General features: G+C 43.6%; 1 long non-coding RNA gene across 1 annotated transcript; it reads right to left on the reverse strand.

The window, feature by feature from the left end:
* Positions 1–704: 704 nt before the first annotated feature.
* On the reverse strand, positions 705–2,180 carry LOC116879035. Its single transcript, XR_004384945.1, has 2 exons — positions 2,041–2,180; positions 705–1,447 (listed from the first exon to the last, which is right to left on the reverse strand). It is a non-coding gene; the product is annotated as an uncharacterized LOC116879035 (long non-coding RNA).
* Between the last annotated feature and the right edge of the window lie 15,458 nt (positions 2,181–17,638).

Below are 17,638 nucleotides of genomic sequence, written 5' to 3' on the forward strand. Positions count from 1 at the left end.
ACATAATTCAGCAATTCCACATCTGGGTATATATCCCAGGAAAACAAAAACTCTAACTTGAAAAGGTACGTGCATACCCATGCTCACTGTAATATCATTTGCAATAGGCAGGATATGGAGATAGTCTAAGTGTCCGTAGAGGGATGAATGGATAAACAAGTTGTGGTACGGACATACAGTGGAATACTATTCAGCCATAAACAAAAAAAGAAGTCTTGCCATTTGTGACAACATGGATGGACCTTGAGGGCATTATGCAAGTGAAATAAGTCAGGCAGAAAATTATCTCACTTATACACGGAATCTAAAAACAAGAACAACAATAAACCCAGCTCATAGGAACAGAGCACAGATTAGAGGTTGCCAGTGGTGAGGGGTGGATGTTGGGCAAACAGGGTTAAAAGGATCAAGAGGCACACCAACTTCCAGTTATAAGATCAATAAGTCATGGAGAGATAATGTAGTTTGGTGACTATAGTTAATAATACTGTATTGCATATTCATAAAAAAAAATCCTCACAACACAAGAGAAAAAAAAATTGTAACTATGTATGGCGATGGATTTTTAACTAGACTTACTGTAGCGATCATTTTGTAATATATATAAATACCAAGTCATGGTTGATACCTGAAATGAACACAATGTTGTATGTCAATTATTTGAAAAAATAACAATTTCAAAAAATAAGTTTAAGAGAGGCAAATACACAAGGAATGTAATATTCTCAGATTCCACGTCAAGCAACTAAGAGGATCTCTGCTGTCAGTGAGATTGTACACATTTTCCTGAAATTCGCAAGCAGAAGGGAGAGAAGTGTTGCTGGAGGTCCCTGGTGGTTCCTTTGTGAGAAGCTGGCTGTTTCCTGTGGATATCTTACTGATGACTCCTGGTCTGCAGCTCATTTTCCAGGAACTTTCAGCTCCCAGCTGGATGTCTTTTCATCTCTTCTTAGTGCCTCCTCTGGCCCCCCACGTCCTGCTCGGCTACCATCTTATGTCCCTGCATTTTCAGGGTCTCCCCCTTCCACGGCTGACCTGCTATTGATGGGAGATCAGTTTTGACTCTTGTCTGTCACTGCCAAAGTTTCAGTCCCCAGCCCACAGGTCCGTCGGCACTTCTGAAGGAGCAAGGTGTTCCTGAGCTCTCCTGAGGTGACTCTACCCAGCGGGATCCCTAACATAGGGACAGTCAAAATCGATAGGCTGGTAACAACCCACGAGATATTCTGACAGGAACGGCCTTTCCAAACAGGGTGGCACTGGGTCCAGCAGTAGATCTAATACCTCTCGGGAGTTAGAATTGAGAACCGTGGAGAGAACGGGGCGGTTTGCTGTGAGAGGTTGTACAGAATGTGCAGCAGAAAGAGACTGGAAGTAGAAATGGGGCCATGAGGAGCCAGGAGCACACTGCGGTTGAGAGGAGGCAGAATCAGTGGGCCCGCAGATACTGTAAGAAAGGATGGTGAGTACAAGGTGTGGGGTAGGAGGGGAACCAGTTGACAGTGAAAGAGAAGCCGAGAAGCTCGAGGAAGAAAACCTGCAGAGAATATATGGGTCACGTTTATGGTGGGAGCCTTCCAGAAGACCTGGAATTCTACCGCCTGAGCTGCCAAGATGGTCTTGGACTCTGCAGGACCTTCTCCTCCCAGTCTCCTTGAGCCTAATTCTGATATTCTTCCTAAATTTCCTGAAACCCGATTCTTCTGCTTTGCCTGGATTCCCTGGGTCTTGGCCACACTGCTGAAATCAGTTTCCTCATTTCTAAAAAAAAAAAAAGAAAGAAAGAAAGAAAAGCAGCACATGCTTCATTACCTCGATGACCTGTGTCTTAGGCTTAAAATGGAGAGAGTCTTCCTCAAATGATCAGCTTGCCACGCAGGTGTCCCCTCTCCAGAGGGTGGGATGGACTAAGCTGAGCAGAATGGGAAAGGCCTGGGCTTCCAAGCACACTGGTCTGAGCCGTAGTCCAGAATCAACCAAAGGTGAGTTGTGAGACTTTGGGCAAGTTACTGAACTACTTCTGGGACCCATCCTTCCTACCTTGAAATGTCGATGGCTCAGGACCGCTATGAGACCCCAGTCTGGTTCATGCAAGCAGCTGGCAAACAAGAGTTCACACTTGATCCAAGTCCATACCCTTCCTTCTTCTCTCTGGCTGCTTCCTATCTTGCACAGTAAAGGCCAACCCACCCACCCCACTTCAGTAGCAGCAGCTATGGTTAAAATCGTCCGCTTCCTGTCTCCCTGGGTTCTATTGCTTAACTGTTTTGTGCTTACACACTTAAAGAGTAATAGTCAGTCTGGCCAAAGCTGTAAACATAGATTTGGGGGGAGTTTGGGCCCATTTCTTTGATATCTACAGAGAATTCATGAGAAGAAAATGGTAAGGAGCCCCATGATGGGGCAGTCAAGTTCAGGCCAGTGTCTACCTACACCCAGTCAGTCTGCCATCAACAAGTCTTTATTGAGCTCCTCTTATGTGCAAAGGTACTATCAAGATAGAAGTTACCACAACCATGAAAGGGATGTAATTCCTGTACAGAAAGGTTGAATCACAGTAAGTTTATTTTGAGTTCACTTATTCAGGAATCACAAATGTGTGCTGGATATTTAAATGATGTAATGAACGCCCTGTGAGCTGTGCCTAACTCTCCTTACAAGATCTGAACTAGGACCAACTAAGATTTAATACGGCAGTGTCCCTTGCCCAGAGCCCAAGTGTCTTGCTCCTTCCCAGGGCTCATTAAGTATTTAGGAATGAGTGACTCTAGACGCTGTGGAATCAGCAAACATCTGGAAATCTGGCTGAGCTAAAATGGGTATTACTGTGTAGAAAAATACATGGTAATATTGTGATTATGGTGGTACCAAATTATAAATTCGAGAGGCATGCAAACACATATTCTTCCTCAGAAATTAATCTGCCTCTTTTTCCTGCTTGGACCTCTTTCTCCTGCAAGCCTACAGATTGTAATTTCTAGAAAGGGATATGTACAGATCTTTCTGAAAGAAACTGTTTACTCTAAATTATTTTTTTTTCTTTTAAGATTTTATTTATTTATTTGGGAGAGAGAGAGACAGAGAGAGAGAGAGAGAGAACACAAGCAGGGGGAGTGGGAGAAGGAGAAGCAGGCCTCCTTCTGAGCAGGGAGCCTGATGTGGGGATTGATCCCAACACCCTGGGATCATGACCTGAGCCAACGGCAGATGCTTAACCAACTGAGCCACACAGATGCCCCTGCTCTAAATTCTAATAATCTCAGAGAATTGGCTTTTCGTGCCCTGCTGACCTCCTTCTCTCAAAACAAAACAAAGACAAGACGACAACAACAAAAACCCCATAGGCCAAAAAACTGAGCATCCTCAATAATCAAATTAGTCAGTGTAAAATACGGATATCCCACAAGCACAGTCAATTATTTCTTGGGCATAAAAGACAAATGCAAACATAATTGTTCTGCCAACTTCAAAATCCGCTTTGAAAAAAGTACAAACCACAGCATCCACAATTCTCCGAGGACAATGAAATGAGGACGAATCTTCAATGAAAAATGCAATGAGAAAACTTGAGAGATAATTCACTCTTCCTACCACAAAACAAATGTTCCTCCAAAATATATATCTTAAGTCAGTATAAATCTCTGCTTGAGGAAAGAGCAAAAATCTCATCAGCAAGAAGATGACTACTGTTGTCAGTGAAGTAATGAAAAGTTAGACAAGGGAGTGATCTAGAACCTAAATTATATTTACCTTCTCTGGAAGCACTTGTCATTTGTCATGTAATATACACATACGCTCTATGCCTTTGTCTAAAGGTTGGGCAGAATCTGTTTAAATCAGCAGAAATGTTAACTTAAAAAAATGAAATGACTGACTTTCACACTGAAGCCCTTTATATGAGAAGTTCTGCTACAGCAAACATCCCAGAATAGCTTGCCTAGGTGGCCTCAAATGCCAGTACCCGAGGGAAGAAAACACTTCATCAAGAAAAGGTCAAATTAAACCAGGAGAATAGGATGTGGCATCTAATTACCATCTCCCAACTCGACACTTAGTGGTTAAGTAAGTACCATCGGGCAAGAGAATGGATGGAAAAGAACATCTTAAAGGGAAGGATCCAAATGACCAAAATTGTTCAAAAAAGAGGATGACTAGGATACTGCTTTCAAGATCCATACCATGAATCCAGTGTCATTACGATGCTGCGTTCAGTGAAATCCAGTTTATCTCATGATTAAGAGATGTGGAATGGGATCTAAGACACACCATTTCGTCCTACTTCATTTCATTTTTAAGACTTTTTTTTCCATCATCATCATCATCATCATCGTCATCATCAAATATTTAAGAAGTTACTGTGTGCCTCATAAGTAGAGAGGCCAGAATATCTACCAGCCAGCATAGTAAGGCTCTTCCCTGCTACTTCAGATCCCATCGTCCTTTTTTTTTTTTTTTTCCCTGCGAAAAGACCCTTTCTGGGAATCCCTCTGGCAGTCCATCTGTACATCTTGGATATGGCAGGCTTCGTGTGACTCCTCCCCACCTTAGGCAATTCTGGGTCTTACACCTGCCACCTGCTCAACTCTCCCAGGTCAGAGTTGAGCATGGGCTTTCGAAAGATACTGATAGAAGTGAAATCTATCAAACACCTCAGATACACAGGTCTTCTGTCGTTATTAGGGATGTGTTCCTCCCAGAATCCTCATTCTTCCTTTTCTGTGTCTCAGGAATGGGCATGCCATCTTACCTATCATGAAGTCATATAATGACCTTTACAGATTTTTTAAGCCAGTCATCCTGAGTTTTTCCCTAAAGTGCCTTTGTTTTCTTAGAATTTTTCTGTTGTAAGTTCCTTGGAGAAGCCTTAAATAGCTGAGCTTTGTGTGTGTGTGTGTGTGTGTGTATGTGTGTGTATGTGCTTGTTGATTATGCTATCTCTATGGCTCCCACATCCTTTCTCCTTGAAGTCCAACAGAGAGTCTCTATACAAGAAGAATCACTCTGTGTGGACAGATACACTGCCTGCACAATGAAGAGCTCTGTGAAAAGGCACCCTTTATTCGTATTCAGTGAGATTAATCTGATTAATTATAATGCTATCATTTGTAAGAACATCACGTCAAGGATACAGGCAGAATGAGATAAGTAAAACTTCTGGGGTTTTAGAGTGGCAAATCATAGTCACGATACTCCTGATTATCATCTCCAGAAAACTGAAGTTCAGGAAGCAGTTTTTCGCCTCCAAACCGCTATATTTTACCCCACAGTGGACCGTAGGGCATGTCCTTTCCTCCTTAGAGGGTTCTCAGCGAGCCAGCCCTCTTGTTTATTTCTCTCTGCCTAGATGTGCTTATTAATAACTAATGAGTTCTATGACTTGTAAATTTATTCATTCAATACCTGCTCCCAAACCTTGCTACTCATTCCAGAAAGGATTTAAGTTAGATGGTTGTCATTCATGGGGAAACACAAAGGGACAGTCTTGTTCCTCAGCATTTCTTCGCGAAGTTCTTTGTCCCCTACCTGGGCTTCTCCTTGTCTCTCTCAGCAGAGAAGCAAGCCCCGCTCTTTGAAGACCCGAGACCCGCCCCATCTTTCTCTTCTAAAGCAGCTGTAAAGGACCTGGCCCCTTTATTGCTTCCCTCTGAAGATACATGGTTTCTAAATATCTCCTTTGAGCTCGAAATCCACATGCACAAAACATCTGATAAAGAAAAAGTTACTTCAGGGAGCTTCCCAGGAGCTTTCCCCCGAAACATGGTCTTCCAGGTTAAAATGAATCCAAATCATGACAAGATGTATCTTGGGCTCCACCCATCAGAGTGTGTTCAGGGAAAGTGAAACTGATCAATAGGAATTTACCCAGACATTTTCCACATACGCTTGTTCATGTCATGCCTCATAACTCTAGAATGACTGCTCTTACAGAAACATGACGTGTTTTTTGCTTCTCCCCCTCCCATCACTGCCGTGAGCCTAAATTGCTCTTGCCCAAGATCAAACATGTCTTTATATCTCCCTGTCCATTCAGGAAAATGCTTCTAGTTTTCCTGGGGATGTTTTTCCAACAGGAAGAATATAAAGACAGAAAATAGCTCAGTTGGTAGCTCCTGGGTGGCTCAGTGGGTTGAGCCTTTGCCTTTAGCGCAGGTCATGATCTCAGGGTCCTGGGATGGAGCCCCGCATCGGGATCTCTGCTCAGTGGGGACCCTGCTTCTCCCTCCCTCTCTCTGCCTGCCTCTCTGCCTACTTGTGATCGCTGTCTGACAAATAAATAAATAAATAAATAAATAAAATCTTCAAAAAAGAAAATAGCTCAGTTGATAAACGTGATCATCTTTCACTTCAAAACGGACGTACTCTTTCCCATATGTTGGGAATTATGGAGAGATTCTTTATCATCCCATTATACTCAGCTGTTGTTTACTTTTTGTGAATCGAATGTTGACAATTATAGTTCGAGCGGGTTTTTTTTTTTTTAACAGCATATGCTGAACAAGATAAAATATTTAGAACAACTTACTTTGGACTTAGTAATTATGCTACATTCTTTCAGCCCATTTATGACTAAATTAGAACATTTAGTAATGTTTGGTGACAACTCCCACACTCTGTAAGCACCAAGGGGAGAAAATATAATTTATTTAATTGGTTTTCATTTGGAAGGGAAATAATCCCATTTCAAGCATCTCAGTGTTAGAAAAGACGCTATATCCTCCATGAAAATACACAGATGCTCATACATTTGGGAAATTAACATATATCTTCCTCGAGGAAACTTAGGAAGGCATTTCATGACATTACAACCGTTCCTTCATTCATCTATTTTTATAGGATCGCTACCTGTCACCTGCTAGTCACTTCCCATATTCTTTACAGAAGCCATGAACTTTAGACAAGAGATGAAGCTATCAAATTATTGTTGGTTTTTGTGCCACAGACTAAATGGCATCATACATTCAATAAGCACATAAGGAATGCCCACTCCGTTATGCTGGGCCTGTGCTGGGCGCGGGGATTCTGAGATGAGTGAAATGTGGTCCCTTGCTCAAATATCTTATGAATTGAAGGTAGAGCCGAAGAGGAAAATGCACAATTACAGCTCCGTGGAGCAGAGAGGACACAGAGGGACACCCAAGTCAGCCAAAATGGGAAGGGGGTTTGGCAGGGCAGGGCAGCTGAGAAATACTACAGACAGTGGGCAACATTTGAGTCAGGGAGAGAGCGCTGTGTGAAGCCTCCACACAAAAGCCCAGAGGCAGGAAGGAGAATGCACCCCTGAGTCCGCACAGCTCCTGGGTCGGTGCTGAGCTGACCGGAAAGGGAATTCGGACCGGAGAGGGAATTCGGACTGAAAAGTTACATGCAGAGTGGACAGGGCTGGGCTTTGCTCTTGAACTTGACGCTGAATTCGTAAGGGCATGGGGAGCCCAGGAAGGATTCTGCACTTTTCCTGGTGTCTTCCTGGTGTCATCCACCTTCCTGGAGGGAAGGAAGCTAGGTAGAGGATGGTCTGCACTCCAGGAACCTGAACCAGGACTGTGGCAAATGGGTGCAGAGGTGAGGGCAGACCTGTGTGAACTTTCAGGGCAGATCAGATATGTTTTAAATGTGGAAAATCTTGTTTGTAGGAGAGAATTTACAGATACAGGAAGAGCTTTCTGTCCTCCATTTGTTTGTCTAAAAGCGGGGTAGAGGTTTTCCCTCATGAATTTTTCATCCTTCTCTGCCCCTAGACCAGGGAGGCAGGAATGACTCAAATCTCTGGAAATGGAGAGTCAACACCGAGATGAGTCTACATAAACAGACCTTGCCAAGATAACAGTCATCTTCCTTTAGTTCTCCCATATATTTCCTAGCTACTTTCCCATGGTTTATCACTGCTTGAGGCCCAAACCTCCTTTTGTTAGTTAAAAAGGGATGTCAGCCCCTGAGACTAATTGCTTCTTTGAGCTTTGCTCCTTTCTGAGGACTCCCATGCATGTAAATAGTAATAAAAGTGATGTGTCTTTTCTCTTGTTAATCTATCTTCTGTTAGTTTAATTCGCAGGTCCCCAAAGACAAAACAGAAGAGCATAGAGGAAAAGGTTTTCCTCCCTGACAACATACATTATCTCACTGAATCCTCATCCCTCTTAGTGGGGAAGGGACTGCTGTTATCCCATTACATGGGATACTCTGTCAAGAGATGTTAAGGAGCTGGTCCAAGGTCAAGCAGCTAATAGGTGACAGATCTGGGATTTAGACCCCTGGGTAGATCTACAGAGCCTGATTGTCTAACAACTATGCTATAATCCCAGCATGATGAAAAGACAGCCTAACAGAGCCAGCAGGGATAGATTAGGGTACCAGGAAATCCATAGTCTAATCCTGATCCTGCCACTACCAACAATAAAGTTAACCATGTAAGTATCTGTGTTGTCCTCTGTAGTTCAGATAACAAAATAATAATGATAACAATCTATTGCATGAGATGTGGTATGGCTTTGAGTAGATCATTGTAATGGGTTGAATTATGTCCCTCCCGCAAACTTCAGATGTTGACATCTTAACTTCTACACCCCAGAATGTGACCTTATTTGGACATAGGAGATATCAAGATGAGCCTTAATCCAATCTGAGTCATGCCTCTATAGGACAGCAGGACATAGATTTACAGAGGAAAGAAACTGTGAAGACATCTGGAGAAGATAGCCATCCACATGACAAAGGCCTCAGAACAAAGGCCCCAGAAGAAACTAATGCTGGCCCAAAAAAAAAAAAAAAAAAAAAAAAAAAAAAAAAGTCTTGATCTCAGACTTCTAGCCTCCAGAATCGTGAGAAAGTAAATTCCTGTTGTTTAAGCCACCCAGGATGTGGTACTCGGTTATGGCAACCCTAGCAAAGCGAATGTAATCATAGTATCTTGCTGTGTGTTATCAACACACAGTTTTCAAATTCCTAATATGTTCCTGGCACTATTGTCATCTTTCATCCACCTTGAAATAGCAGTGATTACGACTCTCCAACCACGAGCCTGTGAGCTAAACCAAAGATACCTAAATTCTGTGGTTCCAAGAAAATGAAACGGAAAGAGGTCCTCTCCGTTCTGCTCAATCCAAAGCAGACACCCCTGTAAGGCCAGGTGGGGCTGCAGGGGCTGAATTTTGACTTGGGCATTAACCCGGGTAACCAAGTTGTCAACTGCTCTAACAGGAAAGAGGAAAGGGAAACAGCAGGGCTCCTGCTGATGACCTTCTTTTGAGCAGATGAGTAGTCCCTCCTCCGCCGGGTAATTTGCTTGCCTGGGCTACGCTGGGACATACCCTTTGCCCAATCTCAAAGCCCCCTGAGTGCCCACTGAGAGAGCCCCAAGGAGAGCCATCTTTGATAGGCACGGTGAGGTGGGCGTCAGCTGAAGTCTCAGTGACTTTTGGACAAGGCTCTTGTGGAAAGGATTCCAAGAGAGGGATGGGGGAGCTGAAGACAGCCACGGGGATAGAGAGAGAGAGCTCAGCAGAGAGGAGAGAAGGGGAGAGATATGGCAGCTGCTGCGGACGAGACATTTGAAGAAATAAAGAGAATCTGGAATGGTTTCATTGTGTGATAGGTATGCGAATTCCTCTTCAATCTACTGATAAAAATGTTTATAAAACTCTTCCTTGGTAAAGGTTGTGCTGGCTGGTTGCCTCTTTGCTCTCAGATTCATCCCCTCCCTGCCTGGGCTCTGTCCCTTTGTCCCAAGCTCTGCTTCTTGGGTTCCCTTGACCGCCGGCTCGAGACGAGGTTTGCCAATGAGAGGCACTGCTGGAGACTGGAGTTTGGGAGGAAAGGAGGAGCCACAGGTGTTTCTAACCCTTTTCCTGTGCTTCCCGAGGCCTACCCAGCAGCAGCCACAACTCTGGTGTGTCTCCAGCTCATGCCCAAATAGGCCCCTTTATGATGCTCAGGGTCTTCCAAGTGGCCCCAGCTCCTGGGCTCAGGCAATACCAGCTTCTTCATTTGTCCCTCTGGCCCTAAAGACGGGTAGCGGCTTCCCAGTCATTGGCCTTTAGGATGCTTCCTCCAATCCAGAATATTCTTTCAGCAACTCTGACACCTTTTAACCAATTCCCTGTGTTTCATAACCCTCTATTTAATAACCCTGGCATGGATTTGCTTTCCTGGCAGACACCTGATGGATACAAGAGAGAGAGAGGCACCTTTCTGCTTTCCCAGATTCTATAATGAGGATTTCCCTAAACACAGGCCTTGTTTCTCTTGACCCATTTACTCCTTCCACCCCTGGGGGCATGGGATGAGTAATCTGATCAAAATTTTGGAAGAATTGCTGGGCCTCTTGGTTCAGCTCTGCTGCTTCTTTTTTGGAGTGAACCTTCCAGAAGAGTACAATATCTCTCTGTACCGTCTGTCTTGCCTGGGCCTGCCGGGTCCAGTAATTGTCAGCCTTTGGGAAAGTCTGCCTAATTTCAGCCCATGTGACCCCCAGACCTAAAGCCTACTCTTCCAGCCCGGTCTTTAGCAACAACAAAGTGGACCCATATTTGCTCTACCTATGTTCCATTTCCTCAGCTTGCTCAGAACCCAGGTGGGGTTTATGGAGGCCCCTTCAAAATCTTAATAATGTTCCCCATTCTTTTGAGAACCGGATTTATGGTTTTTGTTTGTTTGTTTCGTTTTTTCTTTGGCTGCTAAAATAGCTGAGAAAGGCTAAAGGCAGGGGCATCTGTGTTTAGCTGATCAGACAGTATTATTATGATCAGCAATTTCTGGAACTCTCCAGCTGGGCTCACACGTGTCCGTGGATCAGCCCTGCTCACGGCTGACTTCCTAATTTCTCAGTCTCTCACCTGCTAGGTCTACAGTGATGCCACAGAACTAGAATGTTGCTCCTAATGCCAGTTGACGTGACCAATATTAATGTCTGCCTCTGAGGTTGGAATCCCATCACATGTTTTTGCTGTTAGAAATAAAGTCTTGCTGTACTTGGGTTTCAGTAACACTGACTTCTAAGAAGTGTAAGGCTCCTCATGATTCCTAGAATCACCAGTGCCCTGAACTCCCAAGGCAGGGAACTTCCTTCCTCATGGAGTGTTTTCCCTCAGGGGTCCCCATCATTCTCCCTGTAATCCTGCTACTTTGGAACCACTGGCATGCTTGAACATGCACACACACACACACACACGCACACACAGAGGCATGCATGTGTGTGTCTAATCCCCTTGGATACATATGACTCAAGTCTTTTTCCTAGGAGGCTCCTCAGCAACCATGTAAGTCAAGGCTTCAAATATACATACCAAACTTTCTCCAGAAGCATCCGAGCCTCTGCCAATATGACCTTGTGCCAGTGCCTATTTTAAAAGTCAAGAGCAAGGTAAAAGAGTCCTGCCTTCTAGAGAACACCTGGGCTACCTTTCCATCCTCCATCGTCTCTGGTCAAGTCACGTGAATGTGATGGAGACCGCTGGAGCTCTTGGAGTAAAGTCAGATAAAAATATCTTACAAAAGAGCGTATTTCTTCACAATTCTATCTGAATCCCACGAGAAGGCCAGGATTCCAGGATAGGAGGTAGCTTGCCTGAGACACAGATTCGAACTCCACTGGGCAGAGGATGGCCCTTGGCCCCAGCGGGATGGGTGAGGTCATCGGGGATCCCAGCAAGGAGAAGCCCTGCGGGCTAGTGAAACTTCTGGTATTTATCATAAGACTCCAGTCACAGAGAATGATTTGGAGAGAGGACTCTGGCTTCCTGGGGTTCCTGTTAGCCCAGCTCCAGTGTAGGGGGCGTTCGGTAGCTGAGCAATCCATGATGAATGCATGAGTGATGTTTTATAGGATCTGCAGACCAATCAGAACGCTCTGGTAGAGAGGACAGCCCAGCCTTCCGCAGTAACCCCAGGGCAGCTGCTCAAAATGCTGATTTAGGGGGCACCTGGGTGTTTCCATAGTTAAGCATCTGCCTTCGGCTCGGGTCATGATCCCAGGGTCCTGGGATCGAGCCCCACATCAGGCTCCCTGCTTGGTGGGAAGCCTGCTTCTCCCTCTCTCCCTCCTCCTGCTTGTGCTCCCTCTCTCGCTGTGTGTTTCTCTGTCAAATTAATAAATGAAATCTTTTTAAAAAAATGCTGATTTAGCCTTTTCCTTTTACTTCTCAAACCCTGATTTTTCTTCCACCTGCTTTAATCTCTGTCCTCTTATTTTACTTCATTCTCCCTTTAGACTCTTTTCTATGGCGCCAAACTCCTTGTTATGCAATATGGCTGGAGAAGAGGGAATGGCCTCCTGGCGAACAGACTCCAGAAAGAGTGGCACAACCCTTTCCACCACCACTATCCCGCCTGTCATTGTGCAAGTTGCTTAGCCAACAGGGAACTCAAGTTCTCAGCCCTAAGTGAGGTTAGTAAGAGCAGTTCTGTGAATTTCCTGGTGGAGTGTGAGTGGAAGATGAAAGGATAATTGAAAACACTTTGTTGAGGAGCCCCTGGGTGGCTCAGTCAGTTCAGCTGGACTCTTGATTTCAGCTCAGGTCACGATCTCAGGGTCTTGAGATCAAATTCCACACTGGGCTCCATGTTCAGCATGGAATCTGCTTGAGATCTTTCTTCCTCTCTCTTCCCCACCCCCCACCTCCAACGCCCTCTCTCTCTCAAATAAATAAAGAAAATCTTAAAGAAGGAAAAAAAAAAGAAAGAAAATGCTTTATTGAAAAGTATTGAGAAGTAAAGGCCCTGTAGTTTATGTGCTGATCATTGCTTCCAATGTAACCAAAAAGGGCCAAGTGTGCACAACCGAGCCCAGTGAGAACCAGTTAAAAGAAAGCGTCTTTCTCAGAGTTCCCTGTATATGCCTTTGTCATCAGCATATCCTCCTTTGAATGAGAGGTGAGGAAAAACATTTCCATGAGAGAAACAGAGATGGGAAAAGGTGCAGTTCTGATGATGGGATCAGGAAGGCAACACCTTTTCTCTAATGGAAGTGGGGGTTACCTGGGAGCTGGGAAGAAATGTCCCTATGGGGCCCCCATGATCTTGGCAATGTCGTGTGTTGTGACCTCATCCTTCTGCAGAGAGAGGAGAAAAAGCCACTGAGAAAGGAAAATTCAAGGCATATGTCAGGGTGGGGAAGTCTGATGGTGTGATGATGATGGTGGCAATGTTCTCGGCAAGTGTCAGCCACGCATCACAGGTTTTACTCAGCTCTGGGCCAGATTTCCCTCATCTTACCACAGCACCATGACTTAGGTATTCTTATTCTTATTTTGCAGGTCAGGACACAAGCTGAGAGAGGGTCTTTGCTCAAAGTCGTATCACTACTAAGTGGTAGAATCGTGATTTGAGCCCAGATCTGTTTCAACTCTTAAGCCTTTGGGGTTTTTTTGTTTTCATGTTTTTATCTTCTACCTGGCTAGATTTTCCCTGTTTCTAGGGAAAAGGGGAGCCACTGGTCTTCCAGAGGAAGAGAGGCAGGAAGGATGGTAAGCATACCAAGAGATGTTCAAATGGTGTCTGCCTATCCACGAGGAAGGAACCGTGTCCCTGTCCACCGTTGTATCCTCACACCTATTCTCCACACAAAATAGGAGCTCACTAAACATTTTTAAAAGAATGGATGAATGAGTAAATGAATGAAAACATAAAATAACCCAGAGATTTTTAAAGGGTACAGGGGAGAAAATAAGGAATTTTTATAAATCAGAATTATGTCTTGAGAGATGTGAAAGATTGTAAAAAGTAGGGAAGACTGGGGCGCCTGGGTGGCTCAGTCTGTTAAGCGTCTGCCCTTGGCTCAGGTGATGATCCCAGGATCTTGGGATCAAGTCCCACATCGGGCTCCCCCTGGAGCCTGCATTTCCCTCTGCCTGCTGCTCTGCCTGCTTGTGTTCTCTCTCTCTCTCTGACAAATAAACAAATAAAATCTTAAAAAAAAAAAATGCAAGGAAGACAGCATAGTCATTAAGAATAGACTGTTGATAGAGAAGTCAATGAAAGGACAATTCAAGAATGGCTGAGCCGTGAGGACAACTCTCCAGAAGTTTGTCTGAACGTGACGGTTATTTCTGAGTAGCACTCTCTCGGTCAGGGGGGTTCTGGAGAAGGATTTAGTGTTGTGCTCTAATCCCACATAATCTATTATTGCTATCATTAATTTAAAAAGAACACTAACTGAAAACCTGCCACACACAGGGTATTTTAAGAAATGATGACAATGAGAATTATGATTTCAATTAAGTCATTGAGAAAGTTAATAAAAGTGCTGCAAAGAGCCAGGAGTTAAATCAGTTCTGCTCGAAATACTCATCTTTAAGTATCTATTTAAATAATAAGTATTGCTATACATTTCCCATCGTACCCATAAATATTTCAGTGTCTATGAATGGTATGTCTCTTTCTAAAAACATAACTACAATACAATTCTCACACTAAGAAGAAATGAGTAATTATTTTAAGAGCATCAAATATCTAGTCAACGTTCAAATGTTCCCAGATTTTATTTTCTACAGGTGTTTGATCAAACTGGGATCCAAACATGATACATTTGTATGTTGCAATTAGTTTATATGAATCTTTTAATCCATAGCTGCCGTCTCGCGTTCTCTTTCTCTCTCCCAACATCTACGTGGAGGAAATCCAGTGTTTCGTCTGTTGAGTTCCCCACAGTCTGGATTTTGCTGATGGTGCCCCACAAGGTCATGCATGCAACGTGTTCCTTTGGTCTCTTGTTTTAGTCCAAAATGGTATTTGGTAATAGAAGCTTGGAGAGACTTGATTTTTCTAGCAAGATCACATCATAAGAGGTGATGTGTACTTTTATAAAGAAGAATCTGGACATCTCTTCTTGAGAAGTTGGCATCCACTGATGATCATGGCTCAGATTCATTACTTTGTTGAGGACTGCAAAATGATAATATTCTAATTTTATGACTCATTCACTTATTAGTCAAAATTCTCCTAAAAAGAGAGGTCACTAGCTTTCCTAAGGTACAGTTTATACACACAAAGGCAGAATAAATACCCGCTTCTATGTGTGTATTTGCCATTTTAAAAAAATAGCAGGTTGGTTCCCTAGCATCTCCCAGAGGTTACCAGCGAGGATTTTCATTGTGGTTGCTTTATTTGCTTTATTTTTGTTTTCTGAGTACAGACGCTGAGGCCAGACTGCCTGGAATCAGAAGCCCCTTCTCACATGACTTTGAGCTAAGCAGTTAATCCTTTGGAGCCTCACCTTCCTCACATATAAATTGGGGGTACTTAATGATGTCTTCATCACAGACTTATTTGGAGGATTAAATGAAAATATTCGTAGCCCTCGGGAAAATGTTGGGCTCATTGTGAGCCCAATAAAAATATTGGCCATCCTGGGTGTTACTTTGTGTTTAAATGGTCCAGAGTGGAATCCAGGCAATGGTATTTGGTCAGTGGTCCGCAAGGGATTCTAATGTTGAGCCAACATGGAGAACCACAGGATTGTGAATTTTAAAGAGATAATGTTGACAAAGTATTTTGTCATAAAATAACTGCATTTGTGGTTTAAAAAAAAATAGCCCAGAGGGGCGCTTGGGTGGCTCAGTGGGTTAAGCCCTCTGCCTTAGGATCAGGTCATGATCTCAGGGTCCTGGGATTGAGCCCAGCATCGGGCTCTCTGTTCAGTGGGGAGCCTGATTCCTCCTCTCTCTCTCTGCCTGCCTCTCTGCCTACTTGTGATCTCTGTCTGTCAAATTAAAAAAAAAAAAAAAAAAGCCCAGGGATTGCCTCCTTGCCCCCTCGATCACTAGCAGTGGCAAGCAAATTTAGAAAGTTACTAGTAGTGTAGGAAGAAGATTAGTACTAGTGCAGGGTACACAGAGAGGCTATAAGGATCGATAATTCCATGATGCCTGGTGCATAGTAAGTGCTCCATAAGGGTTCTCTGTGATTTGTCCAAAAACTGCACCACGGTCTATGTGCCCAACTGACATCCCTCTCCCTGCCTCGCTGTGTCTTTCCACAGAACTAGTTGGTGCTGCCTTTTCACCATGTCTGTATTCAGACCAAAAAGGCAAGCTCTAGGAATTTGGGGAAAATATATTCTATACCAACAGCTAGAATAGAAAGGAATCATGGCTCAGTGCAATGGCCGGCTATATAATCTTACCCTCCGTGCATGGTTAGGGCATTTTAACCGCAATGGTATTTTAAAAGGGAGAAACTTCAAATTGGCTAAGCAAATAAATAAAGTCCATTTGAACTGCTCCGCATCCAAACCCAGATGGATTTTCTGTTACTTCATTTGTGCTTCCTGCTTTATCAGATAGTTCCTCCGTCTTCCTGTTGTATGGCTTTAAATCATTTGTGTTTGTTATCTACACACTATATATTTGGGGCATTTCATTTGAGATGCTCTGTGCTTTAAAAACAAGGTATTTGGTTTTTTAATATCCTAATTTGTCATCCATAAAAACAACAGACAATATCGTCTTTAAGAGACAGATGCTGAGGGATGAATTATTGATCAAACCAGAAACAAGTTAGAAGATGAAATGCATTTGCAAAATCTATTTTTAAAATCTTTTCCAAACTTTTCATCCTGTGATTCTAGAGATATGTCAATAGCAGAGGAAGAATGCTATATACTACAGGTAGGACCAACTGGAAAAATCGGAAGCCATATTTTTTAAGGCAGTAGTTCCTAATATTTCCAGGACTGAGGACTGAGATCCTCCTTTACGATTTCCTCTCCCTGTGGGCCCTGTGTTTGGAAAAACTGAACATACCAACCTGCATTTATCAATATTTAATTTATTTCCCCATATTTTATTCATCAAAGCCATCTATAACTGCCACCTGGAACATTCAGTCAGAACGAGACAGCCTGGGTTAGTATACTGACTTGCTGTAATTCCAGCTAAAAGCAAGAAAATACTTGCTTTAAAGAAACCATCTTTCATCTGAAAACAGACATTGTGTTTTCTACCCCAGCATGAGAAATGGGGATGACAATCTTGACATTCGGTACCCTTTAATCTGTGGTCCCAGTTTATGGCAGGCAGAATAAGGGCCCCCCAAAGATGTCCATGTTCTATTTTCCCAGAACCTAGGAACAGGTTAGGTTTCACGGCAAAGGGGAATGAAGGTTGCTAATTGCTGATTTTGAGATGGCGAGATTGTCCTGGATCATCTGGATAGGCCCAGCGTCATCACAAGGATCCTTAAATGTGGGACGCCTGGGAAACTCTGTCGGTTAAGCATCTGCCTTTGGCTCAGGTACTGCGATTGAGCCCCACATCAGGCTCCTTGATCAGCAGGGAGTCTGCTTCTCCCTCTGCCCGCCAATAACCCTGCTTGTGCTCTCTCTCTGACAAATAAATAAATAAAATCTTTAAAAAAAATTAGTTAAAAAAAAAAAAGACCCTTAAATGTGGAAGCAGGGGGCGGGAAGAGGCAGTGTCAGAATAATGTGACAGAAAGTGATGCAAGAAAGCTCAACCAGCCATCGCCGGTTTTGAAGCCGGGCAGAGCCAGGAGCCAAGGAATGGGAGCCGCTTTCCACTGGCAAAGACAACAGAATGGATCCTCCTTTAGAGCCTCCAGAAAGGAATACAGTCCTGAAGACGCTTTCATTTAAGCCCAGTGAGACCCATTTTGGACTTCTTTCCTCCAGAATTGTGAGATAATATAT

Source organism: Lontra canadensis, unplaced genomic scaffold (genome assembly GCF_010015895.1).
Source record: "Lontra canadensis isolate GAN:19392208 unplaced genomic scaffold, GSC_riverotter_1.0 scaffold59, whole genome shotgun sequence".
In the NCBI taxonomy this organism is placed as follows: Eukaryota; Metazoa; Chordata; class Mammalia; order Carnivora; family Mustelidae; genus Lontra; species Lontra canadensis.